Source organism: Cherax quadricarinatus, chromosome 32 (genome assembly GCF_038502225.1).
Source record: "Cherax quadricarinatus isolate ZL_2023a chromosome 32, ASM3850222v1, whole genome shotgun sequence".
NCBI classification, from domain to species: domain Eukaryota; kingdom Metazoa; phylum Arthropoda; class Malacostraca; order Decapoda; family Parastacidae; genus Cherax; species Cherax quadricarinatus.
In genome coordinates, this window is record NC_091323.1 from 23,875,700 (window position 1) to 23,893,963 (window position 18,264).

The following is an 18,264-nucleotide window of genomic DNA, read 5'->3' on the forward strand; positions in this document are numbered from 1 at the left end:
GACAAGGCCATAGTCAAACTTGATTTTAGAAATGCCTTTAATATGGTGAGGGGAGATGCTGTTTTGCCAGCTGTTCGGGTTCGGTTCCCCAGTCTCTTTCCCTTCATTTCAGCCGGCTACAGCAAACCCTCAATTCTTTTGTTTGGAGAACATGAAATTTAATCATCAGAGGGTGTTCAGCAGGGTGACCCACTTGCTCCACTTCTCTTCTGCTTGGCAGTAAGAGAACTAACTTCCAGCCTACGCAGTGAACTCAATATCTGGTACCTGGATGACGGCACTCTGGCAGGTACTGAAGAGTCCCTCGTGGGGGACCTACAACTGGTGAAAACACATGGAGAAGGCTTGGGACTCATCCTCAATCCCTCTAAGTGTGAAATCATCACAGCGAACCAGGAAATAATCAATGCTGTGCGAAGAATCCTCCCGGAAATCTCAACTACAACTCCGTCCAACAGTACTCTCTTGGGGGCACCGCTGGGTCACCAGGCCATCGATACTGTCCTCAGGGACAAATTGAATGACCTTATGAGAATGGAGGAGAGAATAAGCGATCTTGATGCCCATGATGCTCTGTATCTCCTCACAAGGTGTCTTACTATGCCAAGACTCACTTACTTCTTGAGGTGTGCACCCTCTTTTGACAACCCAACACTCGATGAATATGACGCACACCTGAGATCAACTTTTAAGAAGGCACTGAACCTGTCACTAGAGGATGAGCAATTTGATCAGGCAACCCTCCCAGTGCGACTGGGAGGTATAGGGGTGCGTAAAACAACGCATGTTGCTTTACCTGCTTTTCTGTCTTCGTGTTTGGCTTCCAGTGCATTAGTCAAGAAGATAGTGCCCGAACGCTTGAGAGACTTGGTAGGAGCTCAAGACCCCAGGTTTACTGAAGCAGCAATTCGGTGGGACACCCTTACAGACTCCTCCAGTAGACCAGCTCCTCCCAAACAGCACAAACAGTCCCACTGGGACAAACCGATCATGGAAAAAATCGCCAACACAATGCTCTCCAATGCCTCAGGAAAGAACAAAGCTCGTCTCCTGGCAGTGAAGGCACCACACTCAGGAGATTTCCTGTTAGCTGTTCCCAATTCCTCCCTGGGCACCCGTCTCGACCCACAGGCCATTCGGATTGGTATTGCTCTTCGCCTAGCCGCCCCCATCCTCACCGAACATAGGTGTATTTGCGGCAGGGCGACAGCTGATCAATTCGGACTCCATGGTCTCGTGTGCCACACAGCAGAAGGGAAGTATGCCAGACATGAGGAGATCAATGACATAATAAAGAGAAGCATCGCCACAGCCCGTTGCCCAGCTCAACGGGAACCCCAAGTACAGAGGTCTGATGGAAGTCAAAAGCGTCCTGATGGAGCCACTATGCTACCCTGGAAGGATGGAAAGCAGATTGCCTGGGACTACACCTGTGCTGCCACATTGGCAGACACCTACTTGCCATACTCTGTAGTGGAAGGGGGTGGAGCTGCCAGCCACAGGGAGACCCAGAAGATCCGAAAATATGAAGACCTTCCCCCTTGCTATAACTTCATTCCAATAGGGTCGGAGACCCTTGGAGCATGGGGCAAGTGTGCTCTAAAGTTCCTCAAAGAGCTGGGTGAAAAGCTCATCATAGAAACCAAGGACCACAGGGCGACCAGCTTCCTCTTTCAGAGACTCAGTGTTGCGATCCAGAGAGGAAATGCCTGCAGCATTCTGGGCACGCGGCCCACCGCAGGGGAGCTGGACGAAGTATTCGAGATGTAGCTCTGAGTTACCTATGTTGTTTTACTTTGTATCATATTTTTGTGAATGTTTTGTCAATGTATTTTGTCTTTAAATAAAATATATATACATAATATAGGGGGTGGTAGGAGAAAATTCTCAAACAGCTTCAGGGAGAATCTTGAGTTTTCCCTGAAGCAAGTTTATTCTTTTCTCTGAGGATGAGGGTCCCCATAACAGTTCTAGAGGTGGTACCTCCCTATATATTATAATATATATGTATATATATATTTACATATAAATATTTACATATATGTATATATATATATATATATATATATATATATATATATATATATATATATATATATATATATATATATATATATATATGTATATATATATATATATATATATATATATATATATATATATATATATATATATATAGTAAAGTATAGTAGTACCAACACTCTTATATGGGTGTGAAGCTTGGGTGGTAAATGCAGCAGCAAGGAGACGGTTGGAGGCAGCGGAGATGTCCTGTCTAAGGGCAATGTGTGGTGTAAATATTATGCAAAAAATTCGGAGTGTGGAAATTAGGAGAAGGTGTGGAGTTAATAAAAGTATTAGTCAGAGGGCAGAAGAGGGGTTGTTGAGGTGGTTTGGTCATTTAGAGAGAATGGATCACAGTAGAATGACATGGAAAGCATATAAATCTATAGGGGAAGGAAGGCGGGGTAGGGGTCGTCCTCGAAAGGGTTGGAGAGAGGGGGTAAAGGAGGTTTTGTGGGTAAGGGGCTTGGATTTCCAGCAAGCGTGCGTGAGCGTGTTAGATAGGAGTGAATGGAGACGAATGGTACTTGGGACCTGACGATCTGTTGGAGTGTGAGCAGGGTAATATTTAGTGAAGGGATTCAGGGAAACCGGTTATTTTCATATAGTCGGACTTGAGTCCTGGAAATGGGAAGTACAATGCCTGCACTTTAAAGGAGGGGTTTGGGATATTGGCAGTTTGGAGGGATATGTTGTGTGTCTTTATATGTGTATGCTTCTAGACTGTTGTATTCTGAGCACCTCTGCAAAAACAGTGATAATGTGCGAGTGTGGTGAAAGTGTTGAATGATGATGAAAGTATTTTCTTTTTGGGGATTTTCTTTCTTTTTTGGGTCACCCTGCCTCGGTGGGAGACGGCCGACTTGTTGAAAAAAAAAAAAAAAAAAATATATATAGTGGGTAGGGGATGTGTAGATCAAGTGTTTACATTGAAGCATATATGTGAACAGTATTTAGATAAAGGTAGGGAAGTTTTTATTGCATTTATGGATTTAGAAAAGGCATATGATAGAGTAGATAGAGGAGCAATGTGGCAGATGTTGCAAGTATATGGAATAGGTGGTAAGTTACTAAATGCTGTAAAGAGCTTTTATGAGGATAGTGAGGCTCAGGTTAGGGTGTGTAGAAGAGAGGGATAATACTTCCCGGTAAAAGTAGGTCTTAGACAGGGATGTGTAATGTCACCATGGTTGTTTAATATATTTATAGATGGGGTTGTAAAAGAAGTAAATGCTAGGGTGTTCGGGAGAGGGGTGGGATTAAATTATGGGGAATCAAATTCAAAATGGGAATTGACACAGTTACTTTTTGCTGATGATACTGTGCTTATGGGAGATTCTAAAGAAAAATTGCAAAGGTTAGTGGATGAGTTTGAGAATGTGTGTAAAGGTAGAAAGTTGAAAGTGAACATAGAAAAGAGTAAGGTGATGAGGGTATCAAATGATTTAGATAAAGAAAAATTGGATATCAAATTGGGGAGGAGGAGTATGGAAGAAGTGAATGTTTTCAGATACTTGGGAGTTGACGTGTCGGCGGATGGATTTATGAAGGATGAGGCTAATCATAGAATTGATGAGGGAAAAAAGGTGAGTGGTGCGTTGAGGTATATGTGGAGTCAAAAAACGTTATCTATGGAGGCAAAGAAGGGAATGTATGAAAGTATAGTAGTACCAACACTCATATGGATGTGAAGCTTGGGTGGTAAATGCAGCAGCGAGGAGGCGGTTGGAGGCAGTGGAGATGTCCTGTCTAAGGGCAATGTGTGGTGTAAATATTATGCAGAAAATTCGGAGTGTGGAAATTAGGAGAAGGTGTGGAGTTAATAAAAGCATTAGTCAGAGGGCAGAAGAGGGGTTGTTGAGGTGGTTTGGTCATTTAGAAAGAATGGATCAAAGTAGAATGACATGGAAAGCATATAAATCTATAGGGGAAGGAAAGAGGGGTAGGGGTCGTCCTCGAAAGGGTTGGAAAGAGGGGGTAAAGGAGGTTTTGTGGGCGAGGGGCTTGGACTTCCAGCAATCGTGCATGAGCGTGTTAGATAGGAGTGAATGGAGACGAATGATACTTGGGACCTGACGATCTGTTGGAGTGTGAGCAGGGTAATATTTAGTGAAGGGATTCAGGGAAACCGGTTATTTTCATATAGTCGGACTTGAGTCCTGGAAATGGGAAGTACAATGCCTGCACTTTAAAGGAGGGGTTTGGGATATTGGCAGTTTGGAGGGATATGTTGTGTATCTTTATACGTATATGCTTCTAAGCTGTTGTATTCTGAGCACCTCTGCAAAAGCAGTGATAATGTGTGAGTGTGGTGAAAGTGTTGAATGATGATGAAAGTATTTTCTTTTTGGGGATTTTTTTTCTTTTTTGGGTCACCCTGCCTCGGTGGGAGACGACCGACTTGTTGAATATATATATATATATATATATATATATATATATATATATATATATATATATATATATATATATATATATATATATATATATATATAGGCAAACAATCGCAGACGGGCGATCTTAACTATGCAGGACAAGCCACGGGGGTGGAAATCTTTAGCTCAAATACTTTCACACTTCTCAGTGCGTCATCAGGAGCTGTGCAATGTTGCCAGGGAGCAACCAAAGCAGGGAGAGAGGTCTCAGAGTAGCGTAGGTGTCACTGACCACGGTTACCCTTAGGGTTAACCGTGGCCAGTGACACCTACGCTACTCTGAGACCTCTCCCTGAGAAGTGGGAAAGTACTTGAGTTAATGATTCCCCCCCCCGTGGCTTTTCCTATATATATATATATATATATATATATATATATATATATATATATATATATATATATATATATATATATATATATTGGGGAGAGGGGTGGGATTAAATTATAGGGAATCAAATACAAAATGGGAGTTTACACAGTTACTTTTTGCTGATGTTACTGTGCTTTAGGGAGATTCTCATGAAAAGTTGCAAAGGTTAGTGGACGAGTTTGGGAGGGTGTGTAAAGGTAGAAAGTTGAGAGTGAACATAGAGTGATGAGGGTATCAAACGATTTAGATAAGAAAAATTGGATATCACATTGGAGAGAGGGAGTATGGAAGAAGTGAATGTTTTCAGATATTTGGAAGTTGACCTGTCAGCGGATGGGTTTATGAGGTTACCCATAGAACTGATGAAGGAAAAAAAGTGAATGGTGCGTTGAGCTATCTGTGGAAAACAAAATGTTATCCTTGGAGGCAAAGAAGTACGGAAAGAACATCTTTTAAATTAGCGCTTATTAGAAATTCAAACAACTGCAATCAGAATAAAGGTTTCTACTATTGAACTGAACCTCTTGCTATAAACGTTTTGGAATGTTTAACAACCAATGTCATCTAACTCACCTAATAATCACTTAACTTCAGGCTCTCTGCTTCACCCACCACTTCACTTCTACTAATATCTGTTTTTGACTTGCTGAAGGTCCTCCGCAGGCGAAAACGCCGTCAATAAATGTTTAATGTAACTGAATTTCTTAGGGAATGTTAATAATAATAATCATGTCTGGTTACCTTAAAGCTCAAACGTCCTGATTCAGCATATTCAAGACTCAACATAAAGAACAGCTAAGACAAACATACATGCACGCTTCAACGGGTAGGTATGTGCCAACATATACAAACTTTTACACTCTCTCCATAGCAAGTATTTAATATATTATGTAAACATTTAAAATCCAATAAAGGTCATATGAATATAGATGCTAAATACATAACTCGTACAAAGTTATAGAGGACCTTGAGAACGTTAAGAACTATATTTACCGAACATGCGTGACAAAATGAGTTTGGTGGAACAAACGTCTAGAAAGTTGTGTCTCTAATTAAGCAACACTTCATGAATTTTAACCCACGATTTAATATTTTGCTCATGTGAGGAGGCTGTGATATCTGCTGTGTTAGTGGTTCTGGTGATTTTCTTCTCCACGACCAGTTCTCGGACCAAGGTAATATTACAAGCTTAAAACTATTACGAAGTTTCCTAGGAAAGTAATATGCATTCTGAAAGTAAATAAAATTTATAAGATTTACAAGTTGTCTTACGTGTTCATAAGACAGAAATAAATCATAAGCAATTCTACCAGAATGAAAACAAAAAACTAATAGGTTGATATTTCACATTGATTTAACAGGACGAACCTCTCTGGATTTATGCTTTCTACCATCTTACTTCCTATATGGGTGGTGGCATCTGCATGGCAAAGGAAAATGGTTTCTAACACTGGTCTTACGTCATATAATGACAGTGAAGTTTTAAGCACTCAATAACGAACTGGTTGCTAGGTTTCAGTGAATAAGCAATCACTGGCATGCTAATAACTAGATGTCAATGATTAAGCGATCACAGGTATGCTAACTGCTAGGTATCAATTATTATGCAATCACTTGCGTGCTTATTGCAAGGTTTTAATGATTAAGGCACTGCTGGCATGCAGGTGTTAAGGATCTATCTCACTTGAAAAAATCAAAGATCATATTGGGTCTTATTTAATCACACCTCTTGGTAACGCTAGTGTGGGTTTGAGTCTGCCCAGATTGACATATTTCCTAAGATATGCACCTTCATATGATAACCCTATACTGCACGAATATGACAGTATCCTGAGGCAGATTTTTATGAAAGCACTTAACCTTACTCTGGAAGACGAGCAGTGGAACCAAGCTACACTTCCAGTTAGACTAGGAGGCACTGGTGTCTGCAAGTCATCACAGATTGCACTACCTGCTTTCTGTCCTCATGCATTGCATCAAGAGGGCTTGTAGCAGCAATTCTCCCTGAACATCTTAGGGACAAGACTGGAGTCCAGGACCAAAAGTTCATTGATGGAGCCATGATCTGGGATAATCTAACGGGTTCTGAAACTAGACCTGCTCCTCCCAACAACTACAAGCAGTCGCACTGGGATGGCCCGATAGTGGAGAAAATAGCCTCAACAATGCTTCAGAGTGTGACAGGGAAGGACAGAGCCCGCCTCCTGGCAGTGAGAGCTCCTCATGCAGGGGACTTTCTGTTGGCTGTTCCCAACTCCAACTTCCCAACTTCCCAACACCATCCACATTGGTGTTGCTCTTCGACTTACCGCCCCTATTCTCGCCGAACACAGGTGTATTTGTGGCAGTGAAGCAGCAGACCGATTCGGGTACCATGGTCTTGTGTGCCGTAAATCCGAGGAAAAGACTACAAGACATGAGGAGGTTATTAACATTATCAAGAGGAGCCTCACAACAGCCGGATGCCCAGCAGTAAGGGAGCCACCCCAACTATGCAGATCAGATGACAGCCAGAAGCGTCCACATGGTATCACACTTCAAGGCTGGACAGACGGTAAGCACGTGGTGTGGGACTACACATGTGCATCTACCGTGCCTGCTGATACCTATCTCCAATACACCAGGGAGGAAGGAAGGGCAGCCGCCAGCTTCAGGGAGTCCCAAAAGTCTAGAAAATATGGAGAACTTGCCCATCATTATATGTTTGTTCCAATAGGCTCAGAGACCCTTGGCTCATAGGGAAAGAGTGAATCTAAGTTCCTTAAGGAGCTAGGCAAAAGACTCATCAGGGTCACTAGGGATCCCAGGGCAGCTAGTTTTCTGTTCCAGCGACTCAGCGCTGTTCAGAGGGGTAATGCCTGCTGTATTTTGGGCACGCGCCCCAGTTCTGAAGAGCTGGACGAGATTTTTGCATTTTAATCAGTGACAAACACGGAACAGTATGTACTAGACATGTATCTCTCACATCTCATGTACTGTATATGCCATTTTTATATCAGCAATGTATCTCTTAAACCTTTTGTACCATATTATAATATATGTATATATATATATATATATATATATATATATATATATATATATATATATATATGCAATAAGATCACAGTAAACAGGTGATTTCAAAATATGCAAAACAACCACTCTGAAAGAATAGAGAAATTCCAAGCGCCGTCGTGACTACTCACATTATCAAGGAACTATAGTTCCTTGATAATGTGAGTAGTGACGAAAGCGCTTGGAATTTCTCTATTCTTTCAGAGTGGTTGTTTTGCATACTAGAGTATATATCATGTTTCTTATTTTTTTTTATTATCACACCGGCCGATTCCCACCAAGGCAGGGTGGCCCGAAAAAGAAAAACTTTCACCATCATTCACTCCATCACTGTCTTGCCAGAAGGGTGCTTTACACTACAGTTTTTAAACTGCAACATTAACACCCCTCCTTCAGAGTCCAGGCACTGTACTTCCCATCTCCAGGACTCAAGTCCGGCCTGCCGGTTTCCCTGAACCCCTTCATAAATGTTACTTTGCTCACACTCCAACAGCACGTCAAGTATTAAAAACCATTTGTCTCCATTCACTCCTATCAAACACGCTCACGCATGCCTGCTGGAAGTCCAAGCCCCTCGCACACAAAACCTCCTTTACCCCCTCCCTCCAACCTTTCCTAGGCCGACCCCTACCCCGCCTTCCCTCCACTACAGATTGATACACTCTTGAAGTCACTCTGTTTCGCTCCATTCTCTCTACATGTCCGAACCACCTCAACAACCCTTCCTCAGCCCTCTGGACAACAGTTTTGGTAATCCTGCACCTCCTCCTAACTTCCAAACTACGAATTCTCTGCATTATATTCACACCACACATTGCCCTCAGACATGACATCTCCACTGCCTCCAGCCTTCTCCTCGCTGCAAAATTCATCACCCATGCTTCACACCCATATAAGAGCGTTGGTAAAACTATACTCTCATACATTCCCCTCTTTGCCTCCAAGGACAAAGTTTTTTGTCTCCACAGACTCCTAAGTGCACCACTCACCCTTTTCCCCCTCATCAATTCTATGATTCACCTCATCTTTGATAGACCCATCCGCTGACACGTCCACTCCCAAATATCTGAATACATTCACCTCCTCCATACTCTCTCCCTCCAATCTGATATCCAATCTTTCATCACCTAATCTTTTTGTTATCCTCATTACCTTACTCTTTCCTGTGTTCACTTTTAATTTTCTTCTTTTGCACACCCTACCAAAATCATCCACCAATCTCTGCAACTTCCCTTCAGAATCTCCCAAGAGCACAGTGTCATCAGCAGAGAACAACTGTGACAACTCCCACTTTATGTGTGATTCTTTATCTTTTAACTCCACGCCTCTTGCCAAGACCCTCGCATTTACTTCTCTTACAACCCCATCTATAAATATATTAAACAACCACGGTGACATCACACATCCTTGTCTAAGGCCTACTTTTACTGGGAAATAATTTCCCTCTTTCCTACGTATTCTAACTTGAGTCTCACTATCCTCGTAAAAACTCTTCACTGCTTTCAGTAACCTACCTCCTACACCATACACCTGCAACATCTGCCACATTGCCCCCCTATCCACCCTGTCATACGCCTTTTCCAAATCCATAAATGCCACAAAGACCTCTTTAGCCTTATCTAAATAATGTTCACTTATATGTTTCACTGTAAACACCTGGTCCACACCCCCTACCTTTCCTAAAGCCTCCTTGTTCATCTGTTATCCTATTCTCCGTCTTACTCTTAATTCTTTCAATAATAACTCTACCATACACTTTACCAGGTATACTCAACAGACTTATCCCCCTATTATTTTTGCACTCTCTTTTGTCCCCTTTGCCTTTATAAAAAGGAACTATGCATGCTCTCTGCCAATCCCTAGGTACCTTACCCTCTTCCATACATTTATTAAATAATTGCATCAACCACTCCAAAACTATATCCCCACCTGCTTTTAACATTTCTATCTTCATCCCATCAATCCCGGCTGCCTTACCCCCTTTCATTTTACCTACTGCCTCACGAACTTCCTCCACACTCACAACTGGCTCTTCCTCACTCCTACAAAATGTTATTCCTCCTTGCCCTATACACGAAATCACAGCTTCCCTATCTTCATCAATGTTGCGGCCCCCTGCCAAACTAGCGGTTAAATAGTTAACCTGCCGGCCGGCAGTACCACTGGGTACGTCATCAAACCCAATGTGGGGACTGCTGAGCCGGCCTTAGAGCAGTAAGTTCCTGAGTGCCTCACGGTGCACATCTAAGCAGTAGGTACCTGACCACCTAAGGGTACAGTCTACTGGCTTTAGTAACAGTATGTACCTGAGCGCCTCAGGATACGCACCTAAGCAGTAGGTACCTGCACACCTAAGGGTACACGTCTACTGGCTTCAACATTAAGTACCTGAACTCCTCAGGGTACACATCTACGTAGTAGGTACCTGACCACCTAATCGTACCTATCTACTGGCGTTAGAAGAACCGCTCACCGCAGCTCACTGAGTCTGTTGGCCTCAGTTACTTTACGGCCGCATTCAGTGAGCTTGCAGCATGGTGTTCGGCTAGCGGTGTGTCAACCTCCATCTTCCCAATACCTCTAACTCTCCATTTAATAACTCTCCTCTCCTATTTTTAACTGACAAATCCATTTGTTCCATAGGCTTCCTTAACTTGTTAATCTCACTCCAAAACTTTTTCTTATTTTCAACAAAATTTGTTGATAACATCTCACCCACTCTCTCATTTGCTCTCTTTTTACATTGCTTCACCACTCTCTTAACACCTCTCTTTTTCTCCATATACTCTTCCCTCCTTGAATCACTTCTACTTTGTAAAAACTTCTCATATGCTAACTTTTTCTCCCTTACTACTCTCTTTACATCATCATTCCACCAATCGCTCCTCTTCCCTCCCGCACCCACTTTCCTGTAACCACAAACTTCTGCTGAACACTCTAACACTACATTTTTAAACCTACCCCATACCTCTTCGACCCCATTGCCTATGCTCTCATTAGCCCATCTATCCTCCAATAGCTGTTTATATCTTACCCTAACTGCCTCCTCTTTTAGTTTATAAACCTTCACCTCTCTCTTCCCTGATGCTTCTGTTCTCCTTGTATCCCATCTACCTTTTACTCTCAGTGTAGTTACAACTAGAAAGTGATCTGATATATCTGTGGCCCCTCTATAAACATGTACATCCTGAAGTCTACTCAAGTCTTTTATCTACCAATACATAATCCAACAAACTACTGTCATTTCGCCCTACATCATATCTTGTATACTTATTTATCCTCTTTTTCTTAAAATATGTATTACCTATAACTAAACCCCTTTCTATACAAAGTTCAATCAAAGGGCTCCCATTATCATTTACACCTGGCACCCCAAACTTACCTACCACACCCTCTCTAAAAGTTTCTCCTACTTTAGCATTCATGTCCCCTACCACAATTACTCTCTCACTTGGTTCAAAGGCTCCTATACATTCACTTAACATCTCCCAAAATCTCTCTCTCCTCTACATTCCTCTCTTCTCCAGGTGCATACACGCTTATTATGACCCACTTTTCGCATCCAACCTTTACTTTAATCCACATAATTCTTGAATTTACACATTCATATTCTCTTTTCTCCTTCCATATATATATATATATATATATATATATATATATATATGCAAAACAACCACTCTGAAAGAATAGAGAAATTCCAAGCGCTTTCGTGACTACTCACATTATCAAGGAACTATGAAAGTAAAGCATCCAAGGAAGCTATATAAGGGGTCTGGCCAGCACCTCACTATCAGATCCCACAACGGTTAAACTTTGATTTTCAAAAAGTTGAGAAAGTAGTATCAAGCAAGTCCATGGTCGACAGGAATATAATTGAATCTTGTTTCATAAAAAGCAGTTTTGACAATAATATGAATATTTCCTTTGATTTATATAAATTAGATCCATTTATAATTAATATAATTTGGGAAGAATTTAATAATACACTGGACAAATAATAATTTTTAAATTTTCTTGGGTAGAATAGTTTGTGGGTGAGTTGTGCAAAGGACCTATCCAAGTTGGGTCGGCGCGCGTCAGGTGTTTAACCGTTGTGGGATCTGATAGTGAGGTGCTGGCCAGACCCCTTATATAGCTTCCTTGGATGCTTTACTTTCATAGTTCCTTGATAATGTGAGTAGTCACGAAAGCGCTTGGAATTTCTCTATTCTTTCAGAGTGGTTGTTTTGCATATTCTGAAATCACCTGTTTACTGTGATCTTATTGCTATATATATATATATATATAAATATATATATATATATATATATATATATATATATATATATATATATATATATATATATATATATATATATATATATATATATATATATATATATATATATATATATATATATATATATATATATATATATATATATATATATATATATAATCAATAACAACACTGCGACTAGCCAAGGACTCGAACCCATGATGATTTGGCCCACCTCATGGTGAGCGAAAATCATATGACGCTCTAACTTGTAGGATTTAGTGATCCTGTGGGTTAGAGCGTCGTGTTATTTTCGTTCACCATGAGGCGGGCCAAAACATCATGTGTTCGAGTCCTTGACTAGTCGCAGTGTTGTTATTGTTCAATACCACTCGTTCGTGGTTACTATATATATATATATATATATATATATATATATATATATATATATATATATATATATATATATATACTATATATATATAACTACGATTTATTTCATCATGCTACATGTTTGGCAAAGTTTAGTTAAAGTAAGGAAATAAATCTAAGGAACATCTCCAAGTGAAGTGTAATATACACAGCTTGTATCCACAAACCTGCTCACCTCTCACAATCACACGCGCGTGCAACCTGCTCACCTCTCACAATCACACGCGCATGCAACCTGCTCACCTCTCACAATCCCACGCGCGTGCAACCTGCTTACCTCTTACACAATAAGACACGCGTGCATCTTATGACGGGTGTGATCAAGGAATATTATCAAGACTGTGTTAAGCTATAACAAACATAAACACGCTATCTCCCTTTCACTGACCTCATTATCAAGTCTTTGGAAGAGAAAAGCAAACACGAGATATTTTTTTACAGAAAATTTTTATGATAGCCTTTCTCACAACAACAATTTTAAGATTATTTTGGGATTATTCGGGAAAAACGGTGCGAGAATCCAGTGAGTTCCTTAGTAACATAAGAAAGAGCCTTCAACTTTTTTCATGTCATGCGACTCTCTTTGTCACTTTCCTTCTTTCTATCCCCATCTCTCTCTCTACTTTCATCTCAAGAAAGACGTGGTAAGGTAACTGCTTAGCATATAACTCATCTATATATTACATATTATTATTATTTTTATTACAATCATGGGGAAGCGCTAAACCCGTAGGATTATAGTGCATGTTGGGGGGGTGGAAGGTACTCAGGCTCAATTCAGGGAACTTAGCACAGATCCAATTCCCTAGATGAAGAGCCCCTCACCAGCGTCAAGGAACCTTCCTTGAGGGGAGTATATTACATAAATATATGCTTTCCTTCACCAGGATAATAGATGAAGTCACTTTTGTCTTGTTCTGGTAACACTTGTCGTGCGCTGGTGACACATGTGTACTGGTAACACTTGCCTTGTTCTGGCAATACTTACAGTGTGACAATTGGCAGTACAGGTAACAACTTTTTTTTTAGCTATTACCATTATTTTCAAAATCTGTTGGGTGGTTAAATTCTCTCACGTGAGTAAACAGCATTGGACTTTTAACCAGTTCTAATTCTATATTTATATTGTAACTTGGTTCAAGACTTTTTACAGTCTGACCATAATTACCTTCCTTGCATTTCTTACGAGGAATGACTGTGTCTATAATATTCCCTGTAAGAAATGCAATAAAATTTATTATAGTCAAACTGGAAAAGTCTTGAGCTAAGATTACACTAACGTAAATATATCATTAGAACTGGACAAGAATCTAATGCTCCGCCTATTCATGAGACAGATTTTAACCACCCAATTGGTTTTAAAAAGGCCGAGAAGGTTTTATCAAGGTCGTCTATGGCTGAGCAAAATATAACTGAATCAAGTGTCGTAAAAAAAAAAAATAGTAGTGACTGCAATATGAATACATGTTGTCTCACCTCCCTCATATATTGAAGGCGTCTCAAATGACATATAGTAAACACCTTGTATCAATATGTAAATCAGAAGAAATAGCTAACTATTATAACAATTTTGCAACATAAGAGATAAAAATAAATAAAGTCTTTATTCCCTTCTCTTGTTAACAGTGAAGTGATTAAGATATCAAAATTATCTTACAAGCAAAAATATATACAGTGTACTCTCTTAAATGTAAAAACAATATGTACTACTTTAAATGTTGGTAATTTTATTCTCATTCATGATTCCTCTCTAGAGTTACAAGTATTAATCAGTTTCAGTATTAGAAGGTTACTGGACTCGATTTTTTTTCTACGGAATTCCTGCAAGCATGAACTTACATTATTTTATCTTCGGCACAGCTGTAATTTTACACTTTTTTATATATTAATATATATTTTGCAACCATAAACAGATGTTTATTGTATTTAACACATGGTATTTAGCAGCTTCTTGTACACCTAAAGTCATGCAATATTCATTTTATCCTTGCGACTACCGGAAAACTCTGACCTGTCGCCCTCACTCAAATAAAATCATAAGAATAAAAGTACTGCCGTAACTCTGAGGGTAAGAGAGCTCCTGTTTATACTCGTCCAAAGTTGTTCAATATGTTTGTCCAACTTGTGCATCAAACTTTCTAGTAAATTTACGTCAGTGATGCTACTAGGTAATTTATTGCATGCATCTCAATTTCCTAACTATTATCCACTTACTGTCGTATCGCTCCTCGGCCAAACAGAGAAGTTCCCTTTCACTTTTATTAAACCCCACACAGGTTTGATGTAGCATCGGGACACCGGAATACAGTTATTGTTGATCTCTGAATCGATCAGTCTAGTATAATATTTTTCCTTTTTTATGTTATTGCATAGACTACTTAATAATAATCACAGAATTCGATGTTTAGTCTAGGTTCTCAATCAGTAGAGAGGACAGAAAGGAAGAAAACAAAAATGTAAACCTAACTCTAACTCTCTCTCTCTCTCACACAGACACGATGTTTCAGAGAGGGAACACAGAAACAGTCACAATTGGAAGCTGAAGACTCAGACGAGTCACAGGGATGTTACGAAGTGCTTCTTCAGTCACAGAGTCGTCAGGAAGTGGAACAGTCTAACAAGTGATGTAGTGGAGGCAGGAACCATACACAGCATTAAGACGAGGTGTGACAAAGCTCAGGAAGCAGAGAGAGAGAGAGAGAGAGAGAGAGAGAGGGAGAGAGAGAGGACCTAGTAGCGATCAGTGAAGAGTCGGGGCCAGGAGCTATGAATCGACCCCTGCAACCACAAATAGGTGAGTACACACACACAAACAGGGACAAGATGTTCCAGAGATGGGACACAGAAACAAGGGGTTACAATTGGAAGTTGAAGACTCAGATGAGTCAAAGGGATGTTAGGAAGTATTTCTTCGGTCACAGAGTAGTCAGGAAGTGGAATAGCCTAGCAAGTGAGGTAGTGGAGGCAGGAACCATACATAGTTTTAAGAAGAGGTACGATAAATCTCATGGAGCAGGAAGAGAGAGGAGCTAGTAGCACTCAGTGAAGAGGCGGGGCCAAGAGTTGAGTCTCGACCCCTGTAACCACAATTAGGTGAGTACACACACACAATGCATAGTGGACTTCAGGCTGATACAGTGTTACTGAAACTATATTGGAAAAACATAATTTGAATGAGGCTGTAATCGCAAGGAAGGAAAGAGGATTGGCAAAAGTGCTACAAGAAACAATACGTGTTTTAAAAATTGAAATCCAAAACAAAAGAAAATGCTGAGTTTTTAATGATAAAAGTACAAAACAAATAACGATGAGCAATTCTTATAAGTTAAAGCATAAAATTCATCATTTAAAAATAATTAAGTTTAATAAAGTAAATGAGGGATTACATAATATACCAGGGGAGCTACTGATGAAAAGTGACAGTGAAAATATATATATATATATATATATATATATATATATATATATATATATATATATATATATATATATATATACACATATATTTAACTATAAGGAAACTGTGCAGCCTATGAGGTTAGAATTGTAAATGTATGGTCAATAAAACTTCTCACTGACAAAACGGATGTTTTATGCATAAGTAAATACAAAGCAACCGGAGTAAGAGAAGGCAACACACCTTCATTACTAAACCCAGTATTTACTAGGAAGAAATTTTAACATCTACACCCACTTGAAAAGAGTGGAAATAACATATTCTGTTAAATATGACTTGTGTGATGAAAAAGAAACAAAACATTAACGACTAAATTATACGAAAGGAAAATATAATGCTTTTAAACAGAATTTTAGAGAAACTAAACGGAAAAATAAAAGGAACACATACATAATTTGTACAAAAGGTTCTGTAACTTATATGCAAATAGAATTAAACAAATTATTCCCCCTCCAAAAAAAATATAAGACGAAATAATAACGAATAGTGTAACGGAAGGTACTACAGAACTATGCAAAAATGACTTGCAATCAGTTTAAGAAGTTTCAAATAAATAATCGTTTCAGAGATTCAAGCTGCCCAGACAATGGATGGACGATGACACGCACAGTTGTATATGGAGGAAAAAGCAGAGTCGAAGGAATACTATAAAAAATTCTTCGTAGTGTTTGACCAATGAATGATGTACAAAAAGCAATACGTGCTACAACATTTAGAAATAAAAAAAATAATATGATATAATGAACTTATTAATGAAGACGGAACATTAGTATATGTATAGTTCAAAAATGGTTATAATAATAACCATAATTTTTAAAGGGGTGGACCGGTAAGCCAGTGGACGGCCTCGGTCAGATGACCAAAAGCTCTAGTGGTGGGTCATCATATAAGTAAGACCCGCGTCAGGAAACACTTATCCTGTATCCTGACAACCCTTACCCTAGCTTAAGCTACCTAATTCGTTATTACAAATAACTTCAAGAATTAATCACGACAACTTTGAAAAAGACATAACGACGTACATGTCACTCAGAGATTTCGAGAGAGCAGACCGCTACAGTTTGAAACACGAGACACAGGTAGAGGGCGTAAGTGGATGGCAGCAGAGAACACAGATGAACCACAGGGATGCTAAGAGATCAATCCTCAGTCTCAAGGTGGCAAACAAGTAAAATGAGCTTAATGAGGTGGAGGAGGTAAACTTTATGCACAATTTCAAGAGCAGGTATCATAGGACACAGGAGATCAGAAACCAGAATTTGTCAGTCAATTTCCGTGGAAAGTAAAGAGGCGATGCCGGAGGTCATCGAGAAATCAAAATATCTCGGTTGTAGTGTATGTAATTTTAATAAAAATACAACGTTGTGTATAAAAAATGAAACAGTTTTACATTTACATAGTTAACACACTTTTAAAATATATTTTCTCACAGTAAAAAACACTGAAAGCTTCCTGCATTTTTTTTAATAAAAAATGGTTTCGCTACATTTTGCGGTTACCCTGATATGCTTAACATTTTATAAAGTTAGAGCAAGAAAGAGCTATTTACCTAACACCCATTAGAAACCCATCAGTTACACAACCCAGGGCAACATGGGTTTAGAACAGGTCGCTCCTGTCTGTCTCAACTATTGGATCACTACGACAAGGTCCTAAATGCACTAGAAGACAAAAAGAATGCAGATGTAATATATACAGACTTTGCAAAAGCCTTCGACAAGTGTGACCATGGCGTAATAGCGCACAAAATGCATGCTAAAGGAATAACAGGAAAAGTCGGTCGATGGATCTATAATTTCCTCACTAACAGAACACAGAGAGTAGTCGTCAACAGAGTAAAGTCCGAGGCAGCTACGGTGAAAAGCTCTTTTCCACAAGGCACAGTACTCGCTCCCATCTTGTTCCTCATCCTCATATCCGACATAGACAAGGATGTCAGCCACAGCACCGTGTCTTCCTTTGCAGATGACACCCGAATCTGCATGACAGTGTCTTCCATTGCAGACACTGCAAGGCTCCAGGCGGACATCAACCAAACCTTTCAGTGGGGTGCAGAAAACAATATGAAGTTCAACGATGAGAAATTTCAATTACTCAGATATGGTAAACATGAGGAAATTAAATCTTCATCAGAGTACAAAACAAATTCTGGCCACAAAATAGAGCGAAACACCAACGTCAAAGACCTGGG